Here is a 6,000-nt window from a genome sequence, read left to right on the forward strand (position 1 = left end):
CTCGCTCCCGGGGCCGAGTTTGGTCGTAGTCGTGGCAGCAAAGGGATGAAACGAGGAGGCCGCACCCACCTCGTTCCCGCCTCCGTCAAAGGCGCGAGAAAGGTCGAGCGACGTGGGAAGGCGGCAGGGCCTGTTGCCGGGAGATGAAATGTCTGTCCGAGGGACACCAAGGATTTGCTCCTTGGCGTGGGTTCAACCCACGAGACAAATAACCCGGCAAACATCCCCTTTTCATTAAAAAACATCCCACTCAGGTACAGTCCATAGAGGATGAAAAACATGAAAGAGAGGACTACAAGTTTTAGATACAGCTAAGGCCCGAAGGCTTACAAATTAAAAAGATAAGGTGCCCGTAATCCCTTTCCTGTCCCTCTCTTCAGGAGATAGGTCAAGGAGGCGAAAAGGGCAAAAGAGGCGCCTAGGCGAACTACGGGTGCCAGAAGACACCAAGAGAACATCCCGGGGGCCGTCCAAAGGCCGGACGGTGATGGCGGCGCCGGAAGCGGGGCTCGAAGACGGGGCGGCAGGACGTCAGCACGCTGTCGAGGGCACCACGCCCTCGTACTCCGACCTGACGGCCTTGTCGCCAGCCCTCTTCCCCTTCCGCAGCCTCCCTACGCCAGCCGCCCAAGGAGACGGCCCCGGGGAGTTCAAGGAGCCGGCGACACGGATGATGGGGTCGCCGGTGCCGCGTGAAGCGGCGCCCGATGCCTAGTCGGACCCACAATCCGACCGCCCGCTACCCTCATCGTCACTGTCGCTCTCCTCCTCGTCACTCTCGCTCGAGGAGGAGCCTTCGCTATCGGAGGAGCTGTCCACACAACACTTCGCCCGAGTGCCGAAGCACCCGAAGACTTTGACGGAGAGGAGATCGCCCTCCATCAACTTAAAATGGAGGGTAAAACCCTCCATCAGGCTGTGGATACGGGCGAACGTCTTCCACCCTCGATCAAGATACATCACATTAGGGGCTAGGAATACAACGCGGACTCGCGTGCCGCTGATCCCACAACCCCTCATGTGCAGTCTCAGTGTCTCGGGCGGGTCCAACTCCATCGCGCTCGCAAACGGAGCTGGAAGCCGGAGGCGACGACGAGGCGCTCGGCGCAGCCTGACGAAGAACTCGCTAGGGTTGTCCCCTATATGGACCGCCGTGGGGGGAGGAGCCGCCGGCGGAGGCGAAGCTGGCGCGCCGCCCCGTCCGCCTCTTCCTCGAGCGCCTCGACCTCGTCCGCGACCTCGCCCCCTCCCTCTCCCCCTTATGGCTGGCTCTGCCACCACGAGCGCGGGAGAGGGAGGGGTGCGCTGTCTGGCGGCGACCCTCGCCGCCATCGATGAAGGGCCAGGGTTCCCTTTCTCCATGGCGAATGAGAGAAAGGGGAGCAGAAGCTGAAGAAAGGAGGAGATGAGAGAGTGCGGGTTTCTGCGCTCCCCTCTCGCTATTTATAAAGGAGCGAGGTGGGGGCTCGGCCGCCCTGCTCAGCGAATCAAGGCACGGGGAGAGCAGGGAATCAGGGCCAACCCGCTGCCTCTGCTCGCGACGGCCCAGATTCCCACTCCCACCGTCCACGACTCCAAGCGCATGGGAGCCGCGTGGCGGGGATGCAGAGCTGAGGCGATGAATGAGGCGGCCTCGCCCCACCCCGTGATCGCCAGAGATGCCGGGGTTGCTGATCCATGGGCACCTATGGGACCGGCGGACCGGGTCCCTTTCGGTTCGGCGGGGGCGGAGGTCGCACAAAGAGCAGATCGAGGCGGAGCACGCGAGCGGTTTACCCAGGTTCGGGCCGCACGGATGTGTAAAACCCTACTCCTGCTTTGTGGTTTGTTATTGATTTCTAGCTCGGGAGCGCGGAGTGCTACAGTACACACCGGCGGCTGGCAGGACCGAGCGTGAGTGGATGAACTGGCTGGACCCCCCTTCTACGTTGCTCACGGGCCTCCTTCTATATGCTCAAGGGGTTACCGACATAGCAACGGGGGGCAAAAATGTAAAAGTGGTGGTTGGTACAGCTACCTGTACAGTGTTATCATACCTAACCCTGGCGGCAGGGGACAAGGGCATTAATTGCCCGTCTGTGTCGCCTAAACAGTACCGAAATGGACCGCTAGGGACGCCACTGTTTGCCATGATGGTTATCTTGTCAGCGCCTGCTTGCCACCTCGCACCCCTAGCTGCACGGCCTCCTGCCACGTGTGCTTGGAAGGGTTCCAGAGCGACACGTTGGCAGGTGTGCTGGAGCGCGGGCACGAAGTGGGGGTTTCCCGCGGCAAGCTCCTTGCCGCGGTCGTCGTCTTGTCGTGTTCGGGAGCTTGTCGCTCACCGGGCCTTGCCGGGACGCACGGCGCGTCGCGGCAAGCTTTCTTGGTATGCCTTGAGTGGCCTTCCCGGCAAGCTCCTCTTGCCGGGGTCTTGTCTTCTTCCCGGCAAGCTCCTCTTGCCGGGGCCTTGGTTTGAGTACTTTGTTCTTGAATGGTCTTCAAAGTAGCCGCGGAGGGTCCTGGCGGCCACCGTGGCAAGCCTTGCCGCGGGATGCTGCGACTGCCCGTGCACAAGTTCGGGGTACTAGGGTACCCCTACTCTAGTACACCGACACTAGGCCTCGGCGTCGTCCACCGCCATGGTGCTCTCGGCGCGGCCTGGTCAACTTGGTCAACGAACGACACCCATCGGCCCTGGACTATACGCGCAAAATAATGATTCCTCCACCTGACAGCTAGGACCCAACAGAAGGGCCTCTATATTTCGCGAAAAAAATGTTCCCCCCGCTGACATGTCGGACCCACCAGCTATCACTAGTGCAGAACCGGGTAATAGCACCAGTTCGTAAGGCCCTTTAGTGTCGTTTCGGTAACCGGCACTAAAGTGTGGGCACTAAAGCCCCCCCCTTTAGTACCGGCTCAGCACGAACCGGTGCTAAAGGTCAACCACGTGCCACAAGCCAGCTCCATGGGCGCGTAGGACATGAGTACCGGTTGGTAACACCAACCGGTACTAAATGTTTGGGTGTTTTGGTTTTATTTTTACTTTTACTTTAATTTTGTGTTTTCAATTTAATTTAGTGATTGTTTTACATTATAATGAGTTGTTAAATCATTAGGTGAATGTACCGTAGATTAGTTTAACTGGATGCATGTGGATCCTAGCTAAGTCATCAAGTATATGTCATATCCACATTATATATACTTGATCACCTAATTAAGTGATCGAGGTAATATGGATATGGCATATACTTGATCACTTAGCTAGAATCCATCCAGTTGAAACTAATCTGCGGTTTCTTTCATAAATGATATAATAACTCATCATCATCATATTAATATAAAAACTCTTGCATCATATATATCATCACCAACAACACTAGCTTAAAGAAGAACATTCACTTGTACCAGAAGCAAAGATATCATCGAGTTCAACATGGTAATGATATTATAAGCGTTCATAACACCACAAAAGCAAATAACTCTTTGAGATTAAGTTCAGGACGAAGAACACAGACATGAGAGGACAACTACTAAGAGCATGAACTAGCTAATTAATCACTCCTGCTGCTCTCTCTCAGGTAAAATAGCATAGAACATGTATAGCTTTCCTGATTCATCATATTGGAGCATGCAGATGAACCTGTATCCTAATCGTGGGTTGCGCTTCTGATTGCTGCCCCCTAGTACTTCTCTGCGATCGTTCACAATTTTTCTCCAGTCTTTTACTATTAAGCATTCCTCGCTATTAGGAATCCTGAATGCACTAAAGTGCTGTGTAGGATATCTTGGCCGTAAGCTAACAATATTCATGGTACCTTTAGTCTCGATCCAATCAGGCACAACATTCATCGGGAGTCCCTGTTGAAGAACATCGTATAGTAACATACTTAGCAATGAAGTTTAGCTTAAAAAAATAATCTATGCAAAAGATGCACTGAGGAGAAATGGTAGAAATCTTACCATCTTTCCTTAATATATGTGACCGTAGTTCAGTATGAACACTATTGGTCGCACGTTTTGAGTACTAACATTTCTAAGTGAAGGAAAAAAATTGTCTTGATAGCATCAAGATCCTCAAGCCATGAAACATAATGACTTGTCTCCTTGTAGTTTAGTTCAGCCCCGGGACAGTGGACGGTCCTGTCTACCAAGCGCCGGACATGTTTGCTTGATTGGAAATAAGCTGTCAATATAAATTGAGATCTATTAATTATTCAACTGGTTCAAATAATCTCATATCAAAGACATAAATATGGTTGAGAAACTCATATAATGGTAGAACTGGAGGCGTCTGCACATCGACCCAAATGTATATATTACCTTCAATATCGTCTTCCGGACGAATATCAAAGGTGATAACCATATCAGGCTCAAATGCATAAGCCTTGTATAGTGCTTGCCAAGTTTTGCATTCAAAATAGGTGTATGTGCCTACATTGTATAATTTGACGTTGAAGGTATAACCATGCTCGGTCTTCAAGTAAACTCTTTTTACCTCCATAGTTTCGTTAGGACTAAAACCTATCTTATCGAAGACAAAAATTCTTGCATGGCAGGGGATACGCTAGTAGAATAGTGAAAAAATTAAAATTAAAAGTTGAAGCAAATGAAGCATAAGTCATGCTTAATTACGAAAAAAGACTTGTCGTTGTGACTTACTGTATCCACTTTGAAGTTCTCATCTAGCTTGATGCTGAAGCGTCTATCATCAACTAGAAAATTTCTGCCGCACAGGCCGCGCTGGTCTTCGCAGTATTCACACATAATGAAATCGTGTTCGTCATCAGACGACATTCCTATGTTCATAGGTGAAACATTAAACACTTATTAGTTCTATTAATTCAACTAATTCTGTTAAATCAACTAGTTCAACTAATTAATTGAACTAATTCAACTAAGCACTTACGAAAAATATACCTAAATAAAGTAGCTCATCTAATTCAACTAACTAGTTCAACTAATTAATTCAACTAATTCAACTAAACTAGTTCTATTAATTTTCTTACTAAAAATAAGGTAGCTAGTTCTATATAATAAAATGTTAATTAGATAATCAAATCTCATATAACTAAATTAAATATATATCTAACATATAATTTATATCTAATTCATCTAACATTTGACATTAATATCTAACATATGTTCATATATGGGTGAAACATTAAACACTTAATAGTTCTATTAATTCAACTAAATAAACTAGTTCTATTAATTCAACTAAGCATTTACTAAAATAAACTAGTTCTATTAATTTCTTACTAAAATAAAGTAGGTAATTCTATATATTAATATTTTGATTAGATCATCAAATCTCATATAACTAAATTTTATTACTAAAAATAACTAGTTCTATTAATTCAACTAATTCAACTAAGAATTTACTAAAAATAAACTAAAATTTACAACTAAAAACTAAAAAACAATGTGTGTGTGTGTGGACATGGCGGCCGGGGCAGGATCTCACTGGCGAGGCGAGGCGACGGGGGTAGCGACGGGGACGGCGACGGGCGGCGCCGACGGGGATGGTGACGACGGGGATGGCGACGACGGGGATGGGGACGGGGCGGCGACAACGGGGACGGGGACGGGCCGGGCGGGGACGACAGGACGATGGGGCGAGGGGCGGCGACGGGGACGGGGACGGCCGGGGCGGCGACGACGGGGACGGGGCAGCGACGGGGGCGGCGGGCAACGGGACAGAGGAGAAGAAGCAGATGAGAAACTGAATTTTTTGAAGTGCCATATATATAGGAGGGGCCTTTAGTACCAGTTGGAGCCACCAACCGGTACTAAAGGCCAACTTTGGCCAGGCCAAGGGGCGGGAAACGGCCCCTTTAGTACCGGTTCGTGCCACGAACCGGTACTAAAGGCCCAATCATTAGTACCGGTTGGAGCCACCAACCGGTACTAATGGTTGTGCGCTGCCACTTGTGGTGCACAATGTTTAGTCCCACCTCGCCGAGCGAAGGGCAGCCACACTTGTTTATAAACCCAGCCGCGGCTGCTCCTTCGAAC

The sequence above is a fragment of the Triticum urartu genome, chromosome 3A, assembly GCF_056163025.1.
Source record: "Triticum urartu cultivar PI428250 chromosome 3A, HENAU_Tu73, whole genome shotgun sequence".
Taxonomy (NCBI): domain Eukaryota; kingdom Viridiplantae; phylum Streptophyta; class Magnoliopsida; order Poales; family Poaceae; genus Triticum; species Triticum urartu.